The sequence below is a fragment of the Pygocentrus nattereri genome, chromosome 26 (assembly GCF_015220715.1).
Source record: "Pygocentrus nattereri isolate fPygNat1 chromosome 26, fPygNat1.pri, whole genome shotgun sequence".
Lineage (NCBI taxonomy): Eukaryota > Metazoa > Chordata > Actinopteri > Characiformes > Serrasalmidae > Pygocentrus > Pygocentrus nattereri.
The window spans coordinates 16468259-16480646 of NC_051236.1; the positions used below are offsets into that span (position 1 = coordinate 16468259).

General features: G+C 39.4%; 1 protein-coding gene across 1 annotated transcript in view; it reads left to right on the forward strand.

The window, feature by feature from the left end:
- Positions 1–12388, forward strand: part of LOC108436278 (RNA-binding protein 38-like) — a 29239-nt gene that overhangs the window by 11946 nt on the left and 4905 nt on the right. The window lies entirely within an intron of this gene.

Below are 12388 nucleotides of genomic sequence, written 5' to 3' on the forward strand. Positions count from 1 at the left end.
CAGTACATGACTTTGTTCAGGGTGCCTTCTCAGTGAGACATTGAAGCAGCCCCATATGATGCTCCCACCTCCGTACTCTGCACTGTGCGTAGGTGTTCTTGGGATCATATGTGCAACCTTTCTCCCTTCGGGTCATCCTGCAACTCATTTCAAGTGACCACTGGCTTCTCTCTTAACTTCTTTATCATTAGTCTGAGGCAAACCTGTCCTGGGATAATCAGTTAAGATCCCATAAAATTTCTTCTTGCATATTATTGAGCTAATTGTATTGACAGGGATTTTTTTTTAAAGATCTTTCCTAAGGCTTTAACTTTTCCATGCAAGTCATTGGTGATGTCCCTGAGAACTTCAGGAAGCACCTTCACGATTAGGGCTTCTTATATGAAGTCATTGCAAAGTGTCTGAAATACTGAAGTAAGACACTGAATCCTCAATCATTTTTTATATAAATACATAATTTTATTCATATTTATTAGTACAAAATCTAAAGTCATATGTGTAAATTTGGAGTGGACATTTGCATAGAACATAAGTGTTTCCTCTCACTGTAAATGCTTGATTGCACTTTTCGTCTTTGTCTTTGTTGGTTTTTGCCCTCTGTCAGAACTGTGAAGTGTATGTGTTGTCAGAACTATGAAGTTTAGAAAGGAAGCAACTACCCTCTTCCTTAGATGACTTAGAAAGATTAGCAACAATGTTGTTTTGGGTTTATTTTTTTATTTTGGATGGTGACTAATGTGATGAAGAATGAAGATAAACTGCTTTAATCACCAAATCGGGTTGCTTGTGTTGTAAACAGTCTTCATATTTCCATTTCACAAATGACCAGCGCATAAGCAACGATTGAGCACTGTATACATACTGGTAATTTAACAGTATTTAATGACGCACAGATAAGAAATGGCTAGGCTTGAGTGTGCCCATATGCAGTAGAGACTGTGTTGCCATGCATATGACTTCCTCATATCAGCTTGTTCCGAGTGTATGTGACGTTTGGTTAGGGTCACGATGAAGGGGGCCCGCTGGTTATCAGCCTTTAACACAAGCACGTGCTGTTCCCTGCCAGGACACAAGCACTGTTGCTAGGGAGCACTGCCATTGCCAGGCCCTGAGAGGGAGGGGGCAGGGTGGCTTGTGTAAACAGCAGATGAATATTTTCATAGTCATTGTTATTTGCCAGTCACTGCTAGAATGCCAAGAAACATTTAATCGCTCCAGATCAGGCAAGTTTCGAGGCAGCTTCTGACTCACCAGGGCACTTCATATTTTTGACCATGCTAAAATCCAAACCAGCTGATCATTAGGCTTAAGTGACTTTAGGCCTAAATGTGTTGAACTGCTACTGGCCGCTTTGATCTCATTGTAAATGCATCTCTCACGGTGATCTTGAGGTGGTTGTGTGGTTGGCTTGCTCACAGGAGATAAATGAGAGAGTAGCAATGTTTGTGGAGCCACTCTGCTGTAATGGAGTCACTGTGCTAGCTTAAATAAACAGTGGCCCGCTCAGCGTGCATGCTGGATGTGCTCTCTGCAAGTTATGGCTGTTTATGCATCTATGGAACGAACATGCTGATCTCTTGTCACTGAATGTTAACAGAGTTTAGAGCAAATGCCTAAGATGGGTCTCCTGTGTGAATCTACCCTTTGAGCACTACTCTTTGAGCACTGCCAACATCACATGTATTACTAGTGCATATGGTTTCCAGCACAGTATGACATTCTGCTTTCTATAAAAATAGATGAAATGCAGATAAAAACAGGCTTCAGAATAGCTGCTACATGGTTTTAGTTAGGCATTCATTTTTATAGATACCAGTAATTTATGCAGTGCCAGAAATCACTTAAGAAAGTCGATTTGAGAGTTTCTTACAGCTCAGCATGGCTTGAGGCAGGTGTGATGTTTCAGATGAGCAGTGCACAGTGCAAATTGCTGTCATCATTACTCCTATTACTTGTTAGCAGAATTAGTCATATAGCTCCTGTGCAGAACAAAAGAAGCAAAGTTTGAACAAGTATGTTTTCATTGATTTAGTACATTTGGGATCAAAGCAAAAGAAATGTAATTTTGTGTTGAATGTCTAGATCTCCCGGGCGACCGGGGTCCTCTCTGTGTGGAGTTTGCATGTTCTCCCCGTGTCTGCGTGGGTTTCCTCCGGGTTTTCCGGTTTCCTCCCACAGTCCAAAGACATGCAGTCAGGCCAATTGGATGTGCTAAATTGCCCCTAGGTGTGAGCGACTGTCTGTGTCTGTCTGTCTGCCCTGCGATGGACTGGCGACCTGTCCAGGGTGTATCCTGCCTTCTGCCCGAAGACTGCTGGGATAGGCTCCAGCACCCCCCCCGCGACCCTGACAGAGAAGCGGCTTAGAAAATGGATGGATGGATGGATGGATGGATGGATGGATGGATGTCTAGATCTCAGATCCAGTTCTCTATGTCTTACTCTCAGTTTCAGTAAAGATAGTATTGTACAGGTACACCTCTGTTCATCAAAGTATAAACAATGTAAACGTACCCAATGTAAAGGTACAGCATGGTCCAACTATGTACCTTATGTGATCTTTAATGAATATATTTACAGTATATGTACTTCCCCCAGGGGAAAGGAGCGTATTTGTACCTCTTCATAACCCTAACATTTTTTAAAAATAAAAATAAAAAAAGAGCAAGTCAAGACTTACAAAATGCTCCAAAACAGTTTTTTTTCTGAGTGTACTCTGTTTCTTGCTATTGATGTTTATTTTATTGCTCTCTTCCTTTTTCTTTTCTGCACTGTCATTTTCTATACTTCTCATATTCTCATTCTCTTTCCATGTTGTCCTTGTCAGAGATTTACAATAGGACAAGAGTAAGGGGAGAGGTGAGTGTCTGCTTGATAAACGAGGTCATACTACCTTCGAGGAGAGGTTTATGCTGAGTCACTGGCATACGCAATGGTACTGTCTTAACCATTCCTATCAGAGGTCAAGTTGGGATATTTCTCAGCCTATCAAACATTTGCGGCTTCTTGGTAAGCCACACACCCTGATATCACAAGGTCATTAAACAAAGAGATGCTTCACAGTGTAGATTTAAGCCTCACTTGGATTTTTGGAAGTTTCACATGGCTTAATATAGACCCTTGATGCACGCATTTTGGTGTTCCTGACCGCTGATTTTATTTGTATGTTCCTGGAGAATGATCTCCGTTTGTGTGCTAAAACACCAGTCTTTGCACAAGGTCCATCACTTTATGGCTTAATTCTGGTGTACTCTAATCTACCTTCATTTACATAACTATTTTACTGTAATTTACCTTAAACCGCTGCAACTGTAGATCACATACTGTTTTGGAGTCTTTGCATTGGAGTTGGTCAGATCTGGCTAATGTCGGGGGACACTCTCAGCATGGTGTCACATCAGATAGCGTTGCTGCTATATTTAGTGAACCACTCAAAGATGGTGGCACCAGGCCACTGTCCCACTGTGTTGCATTGTCTCTTGCTGCTATCAGACTTGGCTGTCTGACTGAGATAAAGAGCACAGGTCTGGAGTTCAGAGTGAATTAGGTGGTGAGGGGGTGGTACAGACACATTATCCATGGTTAAAATGAAACTATTACACACATACACAGTCATTCTCTGATGTGTCATACTCTACACTCTTTCTTTTCACCTTAACAAATCTAAAGTTCCTCTATCTCTCGGGTGTACATGGTGTGATTATTAGACCAGGATAAGAAAATATAAATAATGAGTGGTTCTTATTTAAACCCAATAATATTAAACTTTCCTTAATAATTAAGGTTCCTTGTTTGTGTACGTGCCTTTGCGTGTGTCTGTTGTCAGATACATGTGGGAATTCAGCTGAAAAGTTAGTGGTCACCTTTGCTACACTCTTAAAGTTGCCAAAGATGGTTCTTTGGAGCAAGGCCATTAAATAACCCCATGAAGAACCCTTCAGTGGAAAGAACCATCTTTGTAAATGACTTTTTTAAACATTTAAAGAATCTCCACTTCATGAAAAAGCTCTACACCAATTAAAGACTTTTCCGAGAACTTTACGTGCAAACCTGGAACTATTTTAACACCTATTTTTAGAGTGTACTCTGTATTATACTCTATAATATGGTAGTCTGTGCTATTGAGACTATATGATGTGCTGGCATTTCATGTTTTTTCTCTCCTACTGCAGAATTGGGTCATCAGAAACTGGAGCTCTCTCTGTCACTCACACGCAAACATTTGTCATTGCCAACATGTTTATGTAGGTTAAGGGGTTTTCTTGATTCTCTGACGAATATTGCTTATCTGTGGTCAGCATGCACTTGAGTGCAGGCAGGGCCCCTTCCACAGTCACCAGGGCAGCCCACCCTGAGCCTACCCAAGAGATGAGCTCAGAGGTGCTTTCACAGTGCCTTACACTTTTTCATGAAGAGGTGGCATACAGAAATACTTTCAAATAAACACCCAGCGGGGTGCTAACAGTAGCATTTATGATTCATTGATGCGTTTATGATTCATTCAGTGTAACTCTTTGGCAAATTTAAAATATCTCTAGGTTACAGCACTGTGCAAAAGTCAGAGACCACACTTCTGTTTATTTCATTTCCACTCAAAATGGTCTTTATTTAAGCAGAAATGATTTTCCAGTGTCAGAAAATTGTTCAGACTTGCTTTCAGTTTTTCAAAGAAATTAGCAGAATTAGCAGAAATTAGCATATTTTTACACACCCCCAAAGTTCAGTCGTAAAAGTTGGTTGCATTTTCTGCTTTTTGTGATCTAAGAAATCCCTAGCAATTTCTGTGATGTTGGGGTCTGGACTCTGGGGTGGTTAGTCCACTGTTCTGAGAACGCCAGCAGTTTCTTTGCTGGATTTGCGAATTTTCTTCCTGTTTGTCGGTTTACTCTTCTGTGGAGTTTTTCAGATCTGAAGCAAGTAAGGAGCTTGATTTTCTCCTGTCTCTCAAAGATGAATGCTTTCAGTAGGTTTATCTGATGTTGACAGTTTTGATGGTCTACCAGGCGTTGGTGTTAGGACTCCCACTTTCTCTAAATCTTTTAAACATTTTTGAACTGCAGTTGTGGAAGCTTTTCTCAATTATTGATATTTCTCACCTTTGACATGCCTCTTCCTTATGCAATTGGATTCTGTAATATTTAATCTCCTCAGGACAATCTCCTCAGTGCCCATTTTGACTGGCAGTTAAGTAAATGAAGGGTGGTCTCTGACTTCTGCACTGTACAACATGCAATATGAAAAATAAAACTTTTGTGGTATTACTATCATGGTAGGTTTGTACAGAAAGAAAACTGAAAGTCACCCTGTGTTCAGTTCCTGGAAATAAGGGACTCCTACTCGGCTTATCAAACCACGTGTTCAGCAGCTGGCACTAGTTGGCAATAGCTATGTCTATAGCTATATTATTCATCAGTAGAGGGTATGTATATATTGTAATATAATATGTCATCATAATATTGATCAATTTCCTTACAATACAATGTTCAGAGTATATCACAAATACTGTCAATAAAACAAACAGTGCATAGTAACTGAATAGACTGCATAGTAACAAGTAGTACCTTGTATTTCAAAATATTATACTATTATCCAAAAAATAAATACAAATTATTAAACCATGAAGATGCCATGCCACATCTGTAACTTTTTGCTATGTTAGCCAGATATATACTTTTCAAGAAAACATTTGAAGGAAATAGGATTAGTTCCTTTGAAAAAATGTAGGGCCAAAAAGGCCTAAAAAACTACTGCATTAAACCTAAAGTTTACCAAAATAGTTTTGAAAAATGACTCAAAAAGGAAATTTCAAAAATGAAATATTAAATTAAATATTAAATAATAAATTAACTTGTATAAAGGCTGATTTAAAGTGAAATATTATTCTTAGTGTTAGATTTATACTTGGTTAATACTTTGGGTCACTCTGTAAGCAGTTTTTACTTAATAAGCCTATTTAAGATGCCATTTAGAGACAAATTGTGCAAGCAAAAATTCTAACAAAGAAAACTAATTAGGGCTTTGAAAACGTTTATGATTGCATGAGTCAGATTGAAGTTTTTCTTTATATTTTCTTTATTCTTCTTTAAATCCATGGCTTGACTGGTCAGGCCCCAGCTGAGTTGTTATGACATTTTCCCTCTGGGATCAATAAAGTATTCTGATTCTGATTCTGATTTCCCATTCCTTGTTTGCAAAACCTGAAATATTAAAATTAAATATCATAGTGTGTTTTATGTATTATGATAACGCTATATACTTTTGTCATATTGCCAACACTTATGTATAAGTGTGTGTGTGTGTGGTTGGGTTATGGTGTCTGTTTCACATCTGCCCGACATGTGCTGTTGTAAGGACGACACCGACTGTATATACCACTCACTACTGCACACACCTGGCGCAACCAGTCAAACCTCATTTTGCTCACAAAGGAGCAGTTGTCCACCAGCACGATTTAATACCCCCATACATTCACACACATGCATACACAATCACAAAGGGAGAAAAAGTGGAAGAGAATGCTTCATATGGCGTGTATATGAAACTGCATTACTTGAGTTGAGGTGGATGTCTATGTGTAAATTCATGTGGCTAAATGTTTTTTAAGTAGTTTTATGTGTGAGTGCAGGAGACCCCCACGTGTGACAGTATGAAGTGCGAGCACAAGGCAAAGCAACAGGTGTCAAGAGGATGAGGACCACTCCAGAGTGCTTCACTGTTGTCACTGCTGCCGTTCAGAAACAGCTGCGTCAATGACCTCCTGTTGCTCCATATCATCTGGAAATGTCCTAAAGAGCAGTTGTACAGGACAGGCTTTGACATTTATAGGGTCATTGAGGAGGAGAATGATGGAATAGGAGTGTGTGTGTGTGTATGTGGCAGGGGGCTTTTTGTGGGGACCAAAAGCCCAGAGGACATCGGAAGACCTGAAAATGTTGATGTTGTCAAGATATTTGGCTGCTCCCCAAGAGAAATGAGAGTTTTTTTTTCTGTAACTTTTAAAAATGCAAGTAAAATGGCAAAAAGATGTCTTTTAGCTTACTGTGGATAAATTTAAGGCGTGGAATTGTCCAATTTTCTCTCCTAACACAGGATTGTGAATTGGCCCATTTATTGTTAATTTAGCTGATCTGTGTTCATTTAATAATGGAAATAATGTGAGCTTAAAAAAGGTGGTTCTTCGAAGGTTCTTTAGTAAACAAAATGGTTGCATATAGAACGATGAACACACAAAGAGCCATTTGCATGATTAAATGGTTCTTTGCGCTGTGAAATGGTTCTTCATTTTACCATGCAAAGAACCATTTAAGCATGCAAATGGTCCTATGTAGAACTAATGTGTCTAAACAAAACCATCGACTTTACTGAAGAACCCTTGGAAAAACAAAAAGTGTGTAGGCAAAAAAAACTATAATAAAAGGTAGGTTCAGATGTGTTAGTAAACATTTTAGCATCAGCAAGAAGTCATTAAACATCTGATGTTTATGGTATATGGTGGCACCTATCATCTGACAGAAAGAAGGGGCTGGGTTTGGTTCCCCACCTGGACATCCAGGGTCATTTCTGTGTGGAGTTTCCATGTTTTCCCCATGCCTGCATGGGTTTCCTCTCGCTCCTCCGGTTTCTTCTCACTGTCCAAAGACATGCAGTCAGGCTGATTGGACACACTAAATTGCCTCTAGGTGCGAATGTGCCCAATGTCCTCAGCCCATTGAAAGCTGGGACAGGCTCCAGCACGCCCCACATGACCCAGAAGGATAAGTGATTTAGAAGCTTTGTGTGTGTGTGTATGTGCATGAGTATAAATGTGTGAAGATTAACAGGATTAGCATATTAGAATCATTTTCTACATCTATATGCCACCATACTGGTTTTATATTCTAACAAACACTGATTACAAACTTTTGAGCTCTTGTCAGTGATTCTGTTTAGACAAAAGTAGACCGAACTACACTGCTATAAAACTTCTATTTAGAGCTGTGTTCATGAAATTAGGACGCTTTAAACCTGCTCAGGTCACGGAGTCATGGGATGTGTGTGAGAGAGCAGCCTGCATATTTCCCTTCATCTGTTACGTTTTCTCTTTACTTCTTTACTGGCTTAGAGTGTTTAGTCCAGATATCTGACTGTCCTCAGTCTGTTCTTCCACATTATACACTCAACCAGACATGCGAAATGGGCCATTTCAGTTGTTTCCTAAAAACATACACAGTTATGGCTGGTTTTATCTCTCAAAGAGCAAGGACAACACAACTGAGCTGCGCTATAATTTAAAGCCTAAACATGACAAAGTTTTCTAAACAAAGAGCACAAAAGAACCCCCTGAAGGAAGCCATGTTGCTGTGTTACTGTAAATCCACTCACAGCAGCCAAACTCATCTCTTTTTTACACCACCAGAACTTCGTTGCATTCTTTATCTCCCTCCCTCCTTCATTCCTTCCTGTCTTTCTCTCTCTCTCTCTCTCTCTCTCTCTCTCTCTCTCTCTCTCCCACACTCTTTTCTTTCCCACTAACTCCTCTCCTTCCCTATTTTAGGCTGTTCCTCTTGATGTTATATGCTTCAGTGAATTCAGAGAACCTCCACCATTTCCTTTCTTTTTTGAAACAAAAAAAGCAGAGGAAAAAAAGGAAAGCATGTTCAAACGGACGATGGCTGTGTGTGTTCCCCCTCTGACAGGGAGCAGCGAAGCTGGGGATACTCCACACACACACACCAATTCCACTGCAGTGCTTTATAAGGACAGAGAGAAAAAAGCCTGACCGGCACTAAATTTAGAACACTTCTGTCAAGTCTCTCTCTCTCTCTCTCTCTCTCTCTCTCTCTCTCTCTCTCTCTCTCTCTCTTTTCTCTCTCTCTCTCTCTCTCTCTCTCTCTTTCTCTCTCTTTCTTTCTTTCTCTCTCTATCTCTCTCTCTCTCTCTCTCTCTCTGTCTCTTTCTCTCTCTTTCTTTCTCTCTCTCTTTCTCTCTTTCTCTCTCTTTCTTTCTTTCTCTCTCTATCTCTCTTTCTCTTTTTCCTTTCTGTCTTTCTCTACTTCTCCTCTCCTCCTTTCTTTTTCTCCCCTTTCTCTCTTTCTCCTCTTTTCCATCTTATATTTTCTTTTTCACTATTATTTTTTTCTCTCCCTCTTGATCTGTTCCCATTTTTCTTTTTCCTCTTTCTCTCTCTGGCATTCTTTCTTCTTTCCCCTCCTCTTCTCTCTCTCTTTATAGTTTCTATATTTTCTCCTCCTTTCTGCCTCTTTTCTTTCTTTTTCTTGCTGTTTTCTGTTTTCTTGATGTCTTGATATTTATCTTCTTTCTCTTTTTCTTATCTCTCCTCTTTTTGTCATTCATTTTCTCCTCCTCCTCTCTCTGTCTCTCTCCCAGTTTCTTTATTCATCTCCTTTCTCTTTATCTCAGCTTTTTTTTCAATATTTCTCTTTCACACTCTCTCTTTGTTTCTTCCTCTCTCTCTTCCTGTCTTTCGTTTCTCATCCGTTCTGCCTTTCCTTTTTCTGTCTCCTCTTTTCTCTCTCTCTCTCTGTGGGTGGCAGGGGCAAGAATGCATAACTGATGATAATGATACAGATGATAATAAGCAGGCTAGTAGATACTGTCTTTGGGTTCCTCTGGTCTACAGACCCTCACAGCATGAGAGCATCACTAGCCTCATCAGTGTTATCTCTGCACAAGCAGACGTGGAGGAAACTGAGGCTTGTGTAAGGACTTTAGAAGAGATATGGTCTCCTGGACTGTTTACACTGATGACCACAGCTTGTCAAATCAGTCATGTTTTTACATGCTCTGGAAATGGTTACATATCAATACATTACCTGATGAGACACTCTGAAGGTCTGTTTGTGCAAATAAAAATTGAAACGCAACAGTTTGAGTCTCTCTGAACATACATTAGTGGCTTCCCAGCTCACAGTATCTCTCTTCTTATCTATCTGTTTCTCCACTGCCTTGACACAAACCATATAAACCAAATATACTGCAAAGTAAATGGTTTAACACAAGGTGACACAATCTGAGTTTTAACAGTTTTCTTTATCTCTGCCTCATTACCCTGGTGACACTAACAAACTGCAGTTGTGTGTTGGAAACGGTAGCTGGTCAACCACTGCCAAATGTGTCCTGATATGATGGACTGGAATGTGATGTGGGGGAGGTACAACCCCAATTCCAAAAAAGTTGGGACAGTATGTGAAATGCAAAGAAAACAGAAAGCAGGGTTTGATCAATTCTGTTTCACCTGTAATAAAGTGAAAATGGTACAAAAACACAATATTTGATGTTTAACCTTATAAACTTAATTGTTTTTTTGTAAATGTATACTCGTTCCAAATTTGATGCCTGCGAAACATTCCAAAAAAGTTGTGACAGGAGCATGTTTACCACTATATTACAGGACTTTCCCTCCTGATAACACTTTATAAATGCTTAGGTTACTTCATACAAAAAGGGATATAGTTTTGAAAGCATATTCTTTTTTCTTCTGTTAAACAAGTCTTCAGCTGTTCCACTGCACATGGCCTTTGTTCTTGTATTTCAAGCTTAATAAGCCACATTTTCAAGGGAGACAGTTCTGGACCATAGGCAGGCCAGTCTAGCACTTGCATTCTCTGATTACGCAGCCATGCTGTTGTAACGTACAAAATGTGGCTTGGTGTTTATCATGTTGAAATAAGCATAGACATGCCTGAAAAGACAGCCTATAAAAGCCAGGTATATTGCTTTTAAATGTGTTCAGCACTAATGTCCCAACTTCTTCAGAACTAGGTTTGTCTTTGAAGATGATAAGTTTATTTGTAAGTGAGTGATGTAGCAATACATCTACAAAAAGGGAAGAGCAAAAAGAAGGGATTGTGCCAATGCGCCTAGACAATGCTAAAGAAAAAAATGTACTTTCAGACGAAGCTTGTAAGTGAGAGCTTGTAAATTGAGAGCTTCCGCTATCTCAACTGTCTAAGCAGGATTTAGAGAGTTTGTTTCAGTTGCTATGGAAACCTGACAAGGGTTGGGTATTTAAACAATAAAGCAACAATCTTCTATGATAACCATCCATGCATTTTCTAAGCCGCTTCTCTGTCAGGGTCAGGTGGGGGTGCTGGAGCCTATCCCAGCAGTCATCGGGCAGAAGGCAGGATAAAACCTGGACAGGTCGCCAGTCGCCAGTCCAATTTCAAAAAAGTTTAGTTAGTTGGTAAAATGGGTGTGGGGTGGTCACCATTAAAGTTAAACATAATTTGATGCAATATATACTGGCTTTTAGAGGCTGTCTTTGTCGGGGACATCTATGGTCATTTCAAAATGACAACTGCAAACCACATTCTGCACGTGTTACAACAGAATGGCTGTGTAATCACAAAGTGCGAGTGTTAGACTGGCCTGCCGTGGCCCAGCTGAAGACTTGTATAACAGAAGAAGAAAATATGCTTTCAAAACTGTATCAGTTTTTGTGTTTGGTACCCCAAACATTTATAAATGGTTATCAGAAGGAAAGGTGATGTAACACAGTGGTAACTGTGAACATGCTCCTGTCCCAACTTTTTTGGAATGTGTTATAGACATCAAGTTTGTAAAGAGCATACATTCACAAAAACAATTATATTTATGAGGTTAAGCAGCAAATATAATATGTTTGTATCATTTTATGTTTAAAACAGGTCAAACAGCTTTCTGTTCTCATTAGCACTCCATGTACTGTTTCACACAACTTTTTCAAAATTGGCATTGAATTTTAGACCACATTTTTTGTATTAGCCAGTCATACTAATGTATTTAGCACAAACATATGTCAGGAGTCAACACTCAAAGCAGTTTATTTGATATATGTCTAAGAGAGAACGGCAACAATGACATATCAGGAGTTTACTAACTGTGAACTGTCATATACACTCACAGGTATTTCACCTTTGTCCCATCACCACGGACACATACAGCGCTCTACAGATGTTTTGACAACATTGCTAAAGTTGAGTCAAAAAGGCTATGAAAAAATGTTTTTGTTTCCAATCATTTTGTTTCACTAAAGATCAGATTCCTGATGTCTTCAGCATAAAACCAAGAAAACAAGCAACATCTTGTTCACAGTCTTTTTTTCGCATCATTACTCAAGGTGCCACTAATTCTACAAAATATTGCACACACTACTTGTCACAGTATGAAAATAAGCCACACAAGCACACATTCATACTCATATGCATACACAAACTACATTGTTGCATACCACCTGGAGTAAGAATAGGAGGCTAAAAAACGTCCTGTCCTGCTGAAAGAGAGAAAGTGGCATTTGCATGCTCTGTCAAATTAACTGGTAGCACAAAAAAGCAAAAAAAACCTTCAACTGCCAGTCAAATGATATGCAAATTGCATTCAAATGTCAGGCCTTGATGAGCAGGTTAAGG